The following is a 15,426-nucleotide window of genomic DNA, read 5'->3' as shown; positions in this document are numbered from 1 at the left end:
ATCAAATATAAAATTAAAATCTCAAGCTAGAGTAGTCGACGATTAATTGAAGTGAAGTGGGGGAAAAGTCCTATTAAAGCTTGCAAGCTAGGTATCAATTATTTCTATAGTGAGGTCCACGTTATAATGACAGTATTTGTTCAACTTTGGAATTGCTATCCTTGTCTATCATTCGACAAAGCCGGTGGTACTATCCTTTTCTAGGTCCACAACGATGTCAATTATGTTTTTGACAGTGTAGAAATATAATTAATTAATGCAGAGAATCGGCATCGCTATTCTCCTATCTTTATCCACTGTCATTATAACGTCGACCTCACTATAAGTCATCAGCTGTCATTCACATCATTAATTAATATCCAGTAAAAGTAATTAAGATGAATGTCTTAAAGTTCCATTGCAGCGGAATTCACGAACCCTGAGATAAGAGATTTCTTATTATTGTAATAAAATTAATGATCACATTCATAGGCCAACTTAACATTGACTTGCCTATTCAAATCATTCATAATTGAAATTTCTATTCAAGAATTTTGATATTATATTAAGTGAAGCTCACCTATCATCCAAGTAAATACTGCTATTATATTATATTGGCCAATTTCATCATTTTAAACATTGTAATAAATATTACCATATTTTATAACCTGAAGTGTGTTCTTTCTTGCTATAACCTGTTCATGATACATGACCAACCTCATGCCATCACCCTGTATTTAAGTATTGATCTAAAGGGAGATACCTCCAATAATATCTTTAATTTGAATCAGTAATATATAGTTCTGATTAAATCTACCTTGGAAATAAGAATTTCCAAAAGTCATTTAAGGTATCAGGCATCAGCCATCAACATTATTATTCTGAGGTCACTAGTATTCAGTAAAGCAGCAACCAGCACAAAGGATTATAGAAATTGTAAGGTTTTCCTAACCTATTCTATCTTTGACCCTGTCTGGTATGATTCAGCATCTCTGACCAATTTGTTGAATGGTAGTGGATTGGTTTGAAGGTGAGATTGCTTTGTATTTCACAATACTGGAAACCCTTATATATTTTTATCTTGACAAAGATTGTAGCAGCAACACCAGTGGTAAGAATCTGCAGATACATTCTGTACAGGTTAATATAATATCTCATAGCAGATATTACTTTAAGATATTACTTTAATCATCATCATCAACATAAGCAAAAAACATCGCATAATATGTCACAACCAACGTGTGGCATATATAGGGTGTCACACCAAGGTTGTAACAGCCGTTGACCATAGATTCTACTCGACATTTTTGACAAAAAATGTTCAGTAAAATTTTCTCCTATCGACCTTAGTTTTCGAGATATATAGATTTTTCGATATTTCCAGAATATGCGTACTTCCGGTCATTATATACTCAATAACTGGAAAACTACTGGTCGAATTTCAATTTCAAGGGTATTGTTGGAAAGAGAAAAAAATTCAAACAAGAATAATGTAATTTTATCTGTTTTTAGATATTTTGTAGTTTTTCAAACCGATTTTACTCGATTTTTCTCCGGGTAATTATAGTGGTTTCAATATTTCAAAAACTTTTCCATTTCATAAGCTTTCGAATGATTATAAATTCGAAAAGGTAAATTCCATGATAAAGTGTTCAAAACTGCTAATATCGGGAATGAACACCTTCAAAATGAGGAAATTCACAAACAGCATGCATCAAGTGGTGAGATCACCTGATTATTTCATTATTTTCTGTAGCACATAGCCTATATAAAATATTTATCATATTCTTTTACAAGATCCAACATAATTTATTCATAGAATAATAACTCAAAGTAGATGAATGACAGAATTAAAACAACTGATCATCCAGATGGCAATCAAGTTAAATATCATGCTCACTGCTTACAGGAATTCAAAATAGCATCCATTTCTGTTTAATGCAACTTTTGCTGTGTTTCATCAAGCTTCGAGTTGCCCGCTCACTTCGTTGGGTCGTGTCTTCATTACTTTAAACGTCAATCGAATTCTGAGAATCAGTTCCTCCCTGGTCTCTACAGGTTATCTGTAAAATTTACTTTTCACAGCAACGTAGAAGTCTATTGGAGTAAGATCAGGTGAGGTGTGGTGGCCAACTTACGGGTCCACCTCGGCCAATCCACCGCCCAGCATAATTGTTATCAAGCCACACACGGACTTTTCTAGCATGATGAGGGAATGAAGGAGGCAGCCATCGAACTGGAGCCACATATTCCGCCTCAAATTGAGACGCACGTCTTCCATCAAATCGTACGTGAAGCTCATTGACCAGAAAGTCCATATAAACTTCACCATTTATTCTTGCAGGGAAAATGAAAGGTCCATATAAATGTGTGATATGACAATCATATGTCATAAATCAGTTGTTTGAATTATTCTAAATCATCAGAAAGTTTGTTATTTTATCTCAGTTTATTTTAGTCAATAAAATCCATTATTCTATCCCTTCAATGGTCTCTATTTATTACAATTTTATTGACTAAAATAAACTGAGATAAAATAACAAACTTTCTGATGATTTAGAATGATTCAAACAACTGATTTATGACATATGATTATCATATCATTCTTCCCTCCCAGTAGTGGAACCTACCGGGGCCAATCTACGAATGTTGACAGAAACTTCTCTTCCATCAGAAAGTCTTACTTGAGCGACATGAGGGTTCAAATGAATAATTTCTACCTTTTCAACTTCAGGATCATGCTTACTGCGTCTTACAAAGGTCTTCATCTAACTTGTATTGTGGATATTCACAGCACCAGTTCTTTTGAATGTACTTTTATCTGTGATCTGTCAATAAAATGTTAGAAACACAATCTTGTGCTAAGATCCAACGGCAAAACTGCATCCTTAAAACAGTATCAGGTTTATTCAACTCTTGAACTGGGTATCATGAAATAGTCGAAAGTTATTCTTCTTCGATATTGTTTGAACTATTCTTGAAACATCCAACACCCCAGCTGCCACCGGATGCTGGTTCGAGGATTCTGCTCGAAATACTTTGAAATAAGATTCTCAAAAGCTTCAAAAATTAAGACGGGCCTCTCGTAACTTGAAACTGGTCCTATACCCTTACCATCTTGACATCTGTCAATCTAAAGGTGCGTACAGACTTTCGCTCTGCTCCGCAACCGAACGTCACTCCAGCACAGCGATTGATGATCGACCGGGGAGCAAGAGTGGTTCGACCGGGGAACGCGAGAAGATCTAACATCTTCCGTAACGTTCATGATGGGTGCGACTGCAGAGCGGGGGCGGAGCGACTGCGGTAAGATGGAGGAACGAGGGCGGTACAAGGCGGAGCGTGCTCGGTGCGGGTTGGAAGTGCGTATATGTGTACGCAGCTTTAAAAACGTGTTATGAGATGGGTGTTTTCGGTCAGGAAAACGTCTCCTGTATACTCTCTGCCTCTCTTCAAATCAAATCAAATCAAAATTGTTTATTGTCATTACAAAACAAATTGTATAACAAGGTCAGGTACATTTACAATTTATAACATTCTTCATTCATCAATACATGAATAAGTATGGTAACGTTTTGTAACACTAACAATAATAATAGTAATAACAAATCAACAATATAAAAACAGGACAACAACAATAATATTCTATATGTCTATAGATGTGTTATCAAGTGTCAAACATTCTACAAACTCATTAACACTATAAACACAAAGCTCACACAACATATCTTTCACGCATTTTTTAAAACTGCTCATATTTAATTCTCTGACTTCCGTTGGCAACAAGTTATAAATTTTCTTACCAAATTCATGAAAACTGTTCAGAGTTAGTTGTAAGTTACATTTACTTCTATGCAACAATGTCTTCTGGCGTGTTCCATAATTGTGAATGTAATTATTTGTCTGCATTTCATGCATGTAACTTTTTACATACAACAGACACTCAAGAATAAAAAGAGATGGAACCGTTAGTATTCTTAGCTCTCTGATCAAAGGTTTACAATGAGTTCTACAGTGGACATTAAAAATAGCTCTCACAGCTCTTTTTTGAAAAATCATGAGCTTTTTCATTTCAGACGAGTGTCCCCAAACCACTATGCCATATGACAAATGACTTTGAATGTGTGCATAGTAAATTGACAGCAATACATCAACATTGACAAAAGGTCTAAATTTCCTGATGAGAAATACACCCCTAGCAACTTTTTTACTTATATTTTCAATGTGTATGCCCCATTTCATGTTTGACTCTAACGTCACACCCAAAAACTTCACCTCCCCATTTTCTGAATAATTAGCCAAGGAAAAATTCATCGTTTGGGTTTTGTTACTGTTCAGACTAAGTGAGTTGGCTGCTGTCCAGTCTTTTATAACAGTATTTGCATCATTTATAAAACGTTCAACTGAATTTAAACATTTATTATTTACCTGAATTGCCAAGTCATCAGCATACATGTATGTATTCACTCTATCGTCTCCTATCGCTAATGGTAAGTCATTAACATATATTATAAACAATGTGGGTCCTAATATGGATCCCTGAGGTACCCCTGATTTGAGAGGCAGATATGCTGAAAAGGACCTATTAAAATAAACCGATTGGTACCTCCCTGACAAATATTCTTTAAAACGTTGTAAAGCAAACCGATCAAAGCCATAGTATTTCAACTTATATAACAATATATCATGGGATATTGTGTCGAATGCTCTACTCATATCATACCAGCTCCCCATGACCTTTTCTCTACTATCTAAAGCATCCACACAAGCTTTCACAAAATTACGAATTGCAGTATTGGTTCCTCTTTTGGATCTGAAACCATATTGTTTATCTGAAAAAAGCTGTTCACCCTCAAAATATTTAACTAATCGAGTATTCAGCAATATTTCAAAAACCTTAGCAATAATTGGTATGATTGACACTGGTCGATAGTTACTACAATCAGATTTAGTACCTCTCTTATACAGTGGAATAACTTTTGACAATTTCAAGCACACAGGAATTACACCCTCTTTAACACATTGATTGAATAAATATGACAATACCTCCACTATATAAGGTGCAGCAAGTTTTAAAAGAGCAGAATTCAAACAATACACATCCAAACTCATACTATTACTGAGAGAAAAAATGGCGTTATAGACCTCTTCAACACTGAAATGGCCAACTGAGAAAACAGAGTTGATATTATTCTGTCTAGCATGAACAAATTTATTCAAATAATATGGCATATCATGTTTTGATTGTTGGATATTTTGTTTTGTTGACTCTACATTATCAAGGAAGCATTTATTAAATTTATCACTTGTGAGATCAGTTACCTGTGATACCAATGTTCTATCGTTAACATTAAAATTCTCTTTTATAACTGACCAAATAGCATGTGATTTATTTTTAGTCTGCAATACTTTATTACAATAATACTCACGCTTAGCATGAAATACCATGTATTTATACCTGGATCTCAATATCTTATATAATTCACAATGGTAAGCCAGACCCGTGTACTTGTGAAGACTATACATATTCAAACATTCCTCTTTGAGAGCTGATAAATTATCAGTGTACCATCTAGACTTTGGGGTTTTCTTCAATTTGGAGGACTTGACCGTTTTTAGAGGAAAAACTGTATCAACTATACTTAGGAATTTGTTCAAAAAGTACTCAAATTTCTCACTAATATTGCCTGTTGCATATACATCCAACCAATTAACTTTGCTCAGTAGAAGAGTGAAATACTTTTTATTACAACTATTTTTAATCGGACGAATGATTCGAGAAACATTATCACTCTGCTTCAAGTCATTTCCACCAGACAACGTGAATAAGCCAAGCAATGAGTGATGATCTGATACTAAGGTCGGTATAACAGACACAGACTTAATTCTATCTTTATGTATGGAAGTAGCCATATTGTCTATACATGTTCCTCTGTCAATACATATCCTGCTTGGTCTTGTCACATCAAACACAGTTAAATTAAGATTGAAGCTATTTAATAAGTTGACAAAAATAGATCTATGTATATCATTCACCAGTAAATCAACATTAAAATCTCCATTGAGAATAATGGATGCATTTGACTTATTTTTCTGTGATACTACACTCAAAACAACGTGAAGCGTCTCAATGAAATAATGAAGATTACACCTATCTGGTACTCTATACACCTCAAGACAAATCACATTCCATTTCGACACAAGAACCCCAGAAACTTCACATATACTGGCTATTGACATTTCCTTCAAGTAAGTAAGCTCACAGTATTCTAGATCATCTCTTACATAAATAGCCGTACCACCCCTCCGTTCTATAGGTCTACTGTATGCACTAGCCAATCTATAGCCAGTCAAACCAACCTCAATTATCTCACAAGCTTTCAACCAGTGTTCACAAATACCCAAAATGCTGACATTATGCTCTCTAATCAAATCACCCAACTCATCAGTTTTGTTCATGACACCTTGCACATTCCAATGAAACATTGCAAAATCAGACTGCAAACCTGTGATTCCGGGTCTGCCTGTTCCGCATCACCAACAATGTTTTGGGATTCAGAGCACGACAATCCTACAGAACTCGATCCACTCCTAAAAAAGAGTTAGTGTAATAGTTGAGGGGGATTGAGTCAGATGTTTTTTCCTGTTGAGCTAGCTCACACACCACGTCCATGATCCTGTCACTCACGTATCTTTTCCCCAAAGAATTCAAATGGAAGCCCTGCGATGTGTGGAATCTCCTACCCAAGTTGCTGATATCCACGAAAGTGACATTTCTAAAATGCTTACACAAGTTCAAGTTCTCCTTGTTTGCCCTCCGAATTTCCTTGTTGACTACAGACCATCGTGGAAGATCATGCCTGTGAGGCACAGAAAACACAATCACTTTGCCAGCCCTCCGGTTTTGCAGATCACGCAGTTTATTTCTCAGAGCAGAATGCAGCTCTTCTCTCTCATTGCAGGCTATGTCATTTGAGCCAGCCAAGTAGACATTGACATCATCTTGAATTGCATCCACACTCTCCACACACCAATAACATGTTCAAGTACTCAATCAAGTTAAATTTCATGATGATGAACGCGAACACTTCTCTACTAGACAAAGTTGATACATATCATGCCAATTAACTGGAAATCACACTGAAAACTATACTGAAAATAGGCTGAAACATACACTTCTTGTTATTTTATTCAGGATTTATGGTACAGGAAATAATGCAAGTTATTGAGAAAGTCATATCATTGTAGAATGTTGAATTGTTGATTAAAACTTGTGAATATTGTCAAAGATAAATCAGGTGATTACACCCCTTTAGGATCACCACTTGATGCATGCTGTTTGTGAATTTCCTCATTTTGAAGGTGTTCATTCCAGATATTAGCAGTTTTGAACACTTTATCATGGAATTTACCTTTTCGAATTTATACTCATTCGAAAGCTTATGAAATGGAGAAGTTTTTGAAATATTGAAACCACTATAATTACCCGGAGAAAAATCGAGTAAAATCGGTTTGAAATTTGACTTTGAATTTGAAGAATAGCATTTGTTTTAGTTTAAGCCCTAATAAAAAACTACAAAATATCTAAAAAACATATAAAATTACATTATTCTTGTTTGAAATTTTTTTCTCTTTCCAACAATACTTGAAATTGAAATTCGACCAGTAGTTTTCGAGTTATTGAGTATTTAATGATCGGAAGTAGGCATATTCTGAAAATATCGAAAAATCTATATATCTCGAAAACTAAGGTCGATAGGAAAAAAGTTTACTGAACATTTTTTGTCAGAAATGTTGAGTGGAATCTATGGTCAACGGCTGTTACAACCTTGGTGGGACACTCTGTATTATATGTGCACCAAATTGTAGCATCACAAAGCTGATAAACAATTTTGAAAATTGATGAACTAGAAAGCATTTTGCAAAGCATCGTGGGATCTTCTTATCACAACTTTCATAATATGTAAATAATCTGATTTGGGATCGAAATATTATCGAATTTAACGGTCAAATGGATTGAATAACTTCAATTTAAAGTTATAGAAATGTGCTTATTTTAATTTATAATACTAAAGTTTATAGTTTTGTCTTTCGTCCGGTCTATTATTAATTCATTTTTATTTATAATCAACTGTTGATAAACTCTTATTTGGCAACGTTGTTCTACTCTCATCGGACTATTTTCGTGCAGTCTACTTAGTACGATTCTAAAAATAGGCAAGATCTCAAATCAAAGATGACATACATCTGGCTATATGTATGAGAGAGTAGTGAAGAGTACTGGGATTTGCATGTTCATCTCATTGCCAATACATCTGAAGGCAGGTACTGGTGATGAACGGTTGAATATGTGCTGTAGAGGAGACTTTGGTTGAATACAACTGCGCGAGGTCTACTGTTCACAGAACTACTATTGTCAACCGCACGAAAATAGACCGATGGAAATTGGAATCAGCTGTGGACAACGTTGATCCAATCTTATGTGGACAACGTTGAACTCATCTGTTCCAATTTCCATCGGACTATTTTCGTGCTGTTTACTATAGTAAAATATCAATAGGCTTTTATACTTCGCACTTATAATTCACGTGTTGAATTGTGGCCTAGTTTACTCATTTCTTCCTATGATTATCAGACAGTGTGCAGATCAGTAGATGCTCATAGCCAGTAACGTTTTCAATATATGCAAATTATTTTTATAGATTCACTGGATTATTAGTTTTTTCTTGATTCAACTTTCTTAGTTTGTTCCAATGATGCTTTTTCTTTACTGAACTTAACGTTCTAACTAATAGAACGATATTGAACACTTTTTGGTCTTACATCAGAGATGTAGGAATTTTTCATAATGAAATAGAAACACAATATGTTTTCTGTTCTACTGAAAATCGTTTGTAAAAAATCCATGTTCCAATCCTCAAGGCATCAGTTACGGTAGTTGACCTTCAACTGATGATTTTGTCTTTTTAAAACCTGGGTTTTGTATAAAACTATTCCAATAGAATGGACGACCTTCAATGATATTTACGATTGAATATATTTGACTCAAGTGTTAGCTTTAAAGTTCATTATTATGTGGTACTTGATGAATTTGCATTACTCGAAAATGATCACTAATATCAGCTTTACGTTTCAGGCAGTCAACATCCGGTGTCTAATCCAGAATTGAATTCCAGTCAATCTGTTATCCAGTACAGCGGAATTTGAGTGAAAAGTTCGAAAAACGTTCAGCTTTTCAAATTAATGAATTTTATGTGATAGACTTGATATTAGTTAGTTTTTCTGTAAACCTTGTTATTTTATTTGTTTTTTTAGAATTTAATTTCTTATAATATGTGGATTAGTTGTGTTTTTATTTAGTACACTTGAAAATCATTCTAAAATACAATTTACAGTAATCACGTGCTATGAATAACAAGTTCAATTTTTAACTAGGAGAGTTGAATATAATATGAAGGGCATAATGCGCTTTATAAATTTAGTTGGAGTGATATTCAATATTCATTCAAAATAAGACAGGTCACTATTAGTGATTCGAACTAAGAAATTCTGGCGGTCAACTACTTGTAATAGTTTTTTTATGAATCAAATTCTGCAAAACATAACTTCATACAAAGCAGTCTTGATAATTATTTCTCAATATTCAGTCTCATTAATAGATTATAATCTCATAAATATCCAAACCAAAAATCACATTTAATGTAAATAATTAACGTTGAGTGTGTTTCTTTTCCCTGACTAGCCCTAGAATTGCATCTTATTCTACTGAACCATTTTATTGTGTAGCTCTGTAGTTGGAATACTTTCATAGTACAAAACTAGCCTAACGTTCAAATTCACTCTGTCCTCAAACGTTCAATGTACAGCATGTCTACAGTTTATATTGAAACTGGTTTTAGTGAATTAAATTCTCATAAGCACTTCTACTTGATTCACAAAACACTCCATAACAGAGCATTAGGGTACATTGATTTTAAATTTTGTGTAATTTCTTAATATCTATTGTACAGATATTTCTATCTTCATGTGTAAATTTAGAAGAAAACTTATTTTTCAATTTAGACTACAGTATAAGTATTTTTGTATATATCAATAGCCAACCAATTAAATCAGATACAAAGGATAATATTAAAATTTAGCAGTTTTATTACTGTAAAGTTAAATTGCACCATTAAAATTATGCCAAGTATCAAAAGTAATAATTTACTTTGCACCACCTTATAATATCAACTCGTTAAATTTTACTGAATTTAATTGATTCAAAGATATTATTGTAAATATTTGAATGTTTTTATATTGTTTGATTGTTTGAATCAAAACTGTACATTTTTTCACTTTTAACTTTTCAATATTGTATTATAAATGCAAAATATCGTATCTTAAGTTTATATTTGCCTATTATATTTTCATATAAGCCGTCATTCAGATCTAGATAAAACTTACAATATTTACTGATTAAGAGTTCACTTTTACTGAAAAAGAGTACAATACATTTACTGATATAATTTTCTATTATTTTATATAGAGTGGCCGTAGTCGAGTGGATTAGATGCTGGCTTTATGATTCAGAGGCCAAGGTTCAAATCCCGGCCTGGGCAAGATATTTATCTCGTGCCACTCCCGTGTTTCAAATGGACACGTTAACCGTCGGTCCCGGCTGCCTAAAAGTCATTACCTAACGACTGTTAGAGGCTCTGAAATTAATCAGTTGCAAACTGAAACTCTGACACCATACCTGAGCCAGCCAGGTCACTCGATATTTTTATTATATTTTCTATTGGACTGAACATATGCCATTGAATGAATGTAAAATGTTACTATCATTATTACATTTTTCATCGATTAATTTTATTTCAATTGATTTGAAATTAGCATTGATCAGCATTTGTGTTAGTCTGGTAGAAATATGTACAAATCTGTTTCAATTCTCAATTAATTTGCTGCGGTACCTTTTGTTATCTGAGTGTGATAAAATTCAAATTTCTCAAAATGAGCCAATATTTGTCTTTATCAAGCAATAATTCTATACCAGTTAGTCTTATGTATCCTTATGGATGATATAGGCTTTTTACTGCACCTATTTTTGTTGTATGCAAGTTTGCTTATGGCTTCCATTGGCGAAGGGATTTGCTTTGATGTGCCGCCCCGCCTATAACCCAATATTCCTTCCAAAAAGTGGACTTTGATCATGCCTCCTAAAATGTACACTTTATCATTTTATCACTAACATGTTCAAAAACATGACATAAATTGTTCCATGTTGTCAAACTGTTTTAAAAATATTTTGAACCATTTTATCTGTGGTTGTTTTTTCATTTTATAAGAAAGTTCATTTTATAATTTAAGTTTTGTGCATTCATTTAGAAACAAATATTAAATATGTACAGCAGTTGGTATCAGATCATTTATGTTCATCTTCCGAAGAAGCTTTTATTAAAGTAGCTGTGCTGTGATAAATTTTGGACTCTTGCTCTGAAATTATTTTATTTGTCTTTGTATCGAGTGCAGTGTAAATTCGCCTGAAATGTACGTAAGTTTTGTTTAGTGTCGCATTTATTGAGTTTGATCTAAATAATCACAAAAAAATAATGATGTATAATAATATAACGATCGGGGTTTATTTTAATTTTTTAGATCTTTAACAGGCTGAATATGATTATGAATTGGATTGAAATATAGTGATATTCTAAGAAATATGTCAAATTTTCTTTACAAATCCATGTAGACTATTCATCTTTCCGTGAAGCGCTGTCGAAAAAGACTGCTTGTTGCTCAAACTATCAAATATGTAATACCTATAAGATTATAATAATAATCATGCGTATGGCATGTCAGCAAGAAAATACAAAAAGTTCATAATATACTAGCTTACCCGGCGAACTTCGTACCGCCAAAAAGTCAATGTATCTCATGTCACACTTGACTTTATTTGGTGAATCATGAAATTTATCTGACAATCAATATTTTCATTTGCATCTCAATACGGACTTCCTATGTGCTTAGTCATGCAGCATTTATTTTTCCGAAAACATATTCTTCTCAATCAATTGGTAGTAATATCTATCAGTAAAGTGTTGAATTAAAAAAATAGATAGGTTAAATCAGTGTTTCAAAGATGAATTTAATGTTTTCATAGTTGTTGATTGTCAATAGATGGTACAGGAAACATGTAATGTACGATGAATTACACAGAATTCCATATTTTTTCCATCTCCCATTTTAGGATGAATATAAGATAAGCTTAATTAGAAAAAAATTAGTTTAGTCTGTCATTCTTCAGTAATTAATGAATGCAATATGAACAACTCTATTTCTGGTCCAGGCAACGAATGCTCAAATAAAGGTATAGAGAAAAAAGTTTGGAACACAATTTTCAACTCCACAGGTCTTTTAAGGATAGTAAGAAGATTGACATATCAAAAGTCCTCACCCCTACCCCCTGTGCTAAAGGGGTGGGGTGGTTTGAAAGTACCATTTTTTCATTTTTCGCATATATCTCGAAAACTATGCATCTTATGAACATTTCTATTCTGTGCGAAATTGAAGCTTACAAAATTACCAACAAGTTTTGTCCTTTACATTTTTTCCATTATCACCATTAGTTCAGTGTTTTACCAGTATAGAACCAAGAGGAAGGAAGCTCTTTGGCTACGTCTTTGCGTCCAGCAATGCTCCAAGTCTCCGCGTCCAGCAACGTTTCAAGCTGCATCTTCACATCACAAGCAAGGTGTTCTGTATCCTTCTGATGATACGCAGTGCTCCTTCCGATCATTGTGTCTTCCTTTCCTCACCCATCGCTTACTGCCAAACAACCACTCGGATGACGGAGCGCTCTGTCGACTTTGTAAACAAACCATTTACCACTCTGTCGACATTGTAAACAAACCATATATAGCTAATCCATGACGTAGGCAGCTCTCAGCGCTCCAGGTGGAATAATTTGCTTTCAAAATATGTAGCTCTATGAATCCCTTGTTCCAAGCTTCAATCATCAAAAAAGGCGCGCAAATAACCATGGATTTTAAAGTGAGAATAAGATTACAATTTTTAGAAGTTTGTTACAGATGCGTAATAATTTTATTTTTCGGGAAAGATGTGAAATGATATGAATCTATGGATATAGTTTATACTTGTCCTCTGAATTATAATTTCTCTGAACGTTGGACAACACATCCATAGGAGTTTATTCATGAAATAAATTTCCACTCTTCTATAGAAAATCAAGTGACACGAGTTTTGTGAGAAAATAGAAAAATAGTTTGGATTGATGGATTTTTGAACTGTAATTTGGGCATAACGAGTTTAGGAACGGTTTACTATTGGGAAATCAGATCAGGTACCAAGATAGAAAATATAAATTCAGCATAACTTAATACATTTTTATTTTATTTTCAGGAATAAGTCAATGATATATAAAATTAAAATCAGAATAATAGATATTTATTTTTTCCTCCAAAAATAAGTAAAAATGTAGTATGAAAAAACAATCAGATAGATTTTGTATATTCTCTTGAGTAATATTCCAATACCAAGGCGTAAAATTACAATCATCAACATTTGTAAGAAACAAATTTATGAAGAGTCTCATAATAGAAACGACAGAACAAAAATTATATGCAATAATATAAAAATTCAAAGAAGGAAATACGGTAGTTTGTTTTCAGATGTTCATAATTTTTTATCAAATCAATAAGTCAATGCAGTATGTAAAATTACAATCATCAAAATTTGTAAGAAACATCTAGTGAGAGTCTCATAATAAAAACGACAAAACAAAAATTGTATACAATAATGATATAAAGAATTAAAAAAAAAAGAAATAGTTTGCTTTCAGAAGTTCATCATTTTACTTCTAATGAATTCATGCAAAGTTAGTGTAAAATTACAATCATCAAAATTTGAAAAAAAACATTCAGAAGAAGTTTCTTAATAAAATCAAAAAAACAAAAATACAGTAATAATAATATTTAGAAAATTCAAAAAAATGAATAGTTTATTTTCAGGTTTGTGGTGTGTATCATGTCACAGTCCCAAAATATTTCCCTAATATCTTTTCAAAATATTTCCCAAATTTTTATTAACTTGGATAAACAAGATTATTATAATCCAATTGCAATGTCAGATAGAGAATTCATTTTTTCATTATTTAACCTGCAAACTTAAGTCAAGTGATCATAATGCACAATGGAACTGAAGCCACAAGTGAAATAGAAAATGTAGTTGGACATATACAGTACGAGCTTTGATTCAGTAAATGTACATCGGACATAATAAATATTTTCTTCATGGTATTTTTGAATAGAGAATTTTTCTCAAAAAAATTTTTTTTTGAAAAAGTTACGGTATTTGTTTAAAAAAACTCAATTTTAGTATTTTTATTCATATTTAATATTATTGATCACCCACTTATTCCATTATCTCACAAAAGTAATAATCAGAAAAAAGTTTTAGGCCTACCGTACTGTTTTTGCACAATCTTAAAAAAATGATACCCCACTTCACCGAAATATAATGTGACGGGGTAATAAATAATATTTAATTATATATAGATAGTATTTAAATCAATAAAAATTATTATTGATATATAGACTAGTAATATCAATAAAAACCTTTTATGGAGAAACAACCAAAATAAATTCCTGTTGCCATATCTATAATAAAAAACAATCAAAGCAAAAGATTCACGTTTTCAATTATTTTACTGACCTGGGCAATAGTAATTTTAGTGAAACCCGCTTCATACTCCAATATCACTATTTATACATCATCTACTTCTGATCAAAGAAATAATGAGACTATAAAATATTATTCATTGACCGCGCGAAGTGAGGTCCAAGATTCAAGTTGACGGTTTTGGAATTTCTCTTAATGTTTATATGTTGCGCATTTACGGCGAAATGCGGTTAAAGATTTTCATGAAATTTGACAGGTATGTTCCTTTTTAAATTGCGCGTCGAGATATATACAAGGTTTTTGGAAATTTTGCATTTCAAGGATAATATAAAAGGAAAAAGGAGCCTTCTTCATACGTCAATATTTGAGTAAAAATCAGACTATAGAATTATTCATCATAAATCAGCTGTCGAGTTGACTATAAATTGCATGCCATGAAGCATGCAATTCAATATCTCAATGTAACAGCTGTGAAGACTATAAATTGCATGACTATAAATTGTATCCTAATAAATAGGATGCAAAGAACTTATAACAGCTCGTCTGGGCGCCTAGATGTCTTCTGGTTTTCTCGCGCTAAATTTCGGAGAGCGTTATATGATAATTAAATCTTGTGTAAGCATGATCTGATCAAATGAATAGTTGGTGTATAACTGCGCGAGGTCTACTGTTCACAGAACTACTAGCAGTTTTGTGAACAGTAGACCTCACGCAGTATTCTCATCCACCTGATTGAAACTATAGACCTTATGGAAATACAGCAATAGACTGGCT

The 15,426-nt window shown here is 32.9% G+C and overlaps 1 protein-coding gene across 4 annotated transcripts in view; it reads left to right on the top strand.

Annotated features, from left to right (window-relative positions):
• Positions 1-11,673, top strand: part of LOC111051063 (zinc finger CCCH domain-containing protein 10) — a 35,136-nt gene extending 23,463 nt beyond the window's left edge. For 2 of the 4 annotated variants that reach the window (XM_039424377.1, XM_022337496.2), the window contains exon 7: positions 9,120-11,673. The gene's annotated coding sequence lies outside the window, so the exon portion shown is untranslated. Of the gene's footprint in view, positions 1-9,115 lie in introns of all 4 variants that reach the window. The other 2 variants (XM_022337503.2, XM_022337490.2) reach the window with 1 other exon arrangement.
• Positions 11,674-15,426: the final 3,753 nt, after the last annotated feature.

The sequence above is a fragment of the Nilaparvata lugens genome, chromosome 3, assembly GCF_014356525.2.
Source record: "Nilaparvata lugens isolate BPH chromosome 3, ASM1435652v1, whole genome shotgun sequence".
NCBI classification, from domain to species: domain Eukaryota; kingdom Metazoa; phylum Arthropoda; class Insecta; order Hemiptera; family Delphacidae; genus Nilaparvata; species Nilaparvata lugens.
This window is presented reverse-complemented; position numbering and strand designations above follow the sequence as displayed.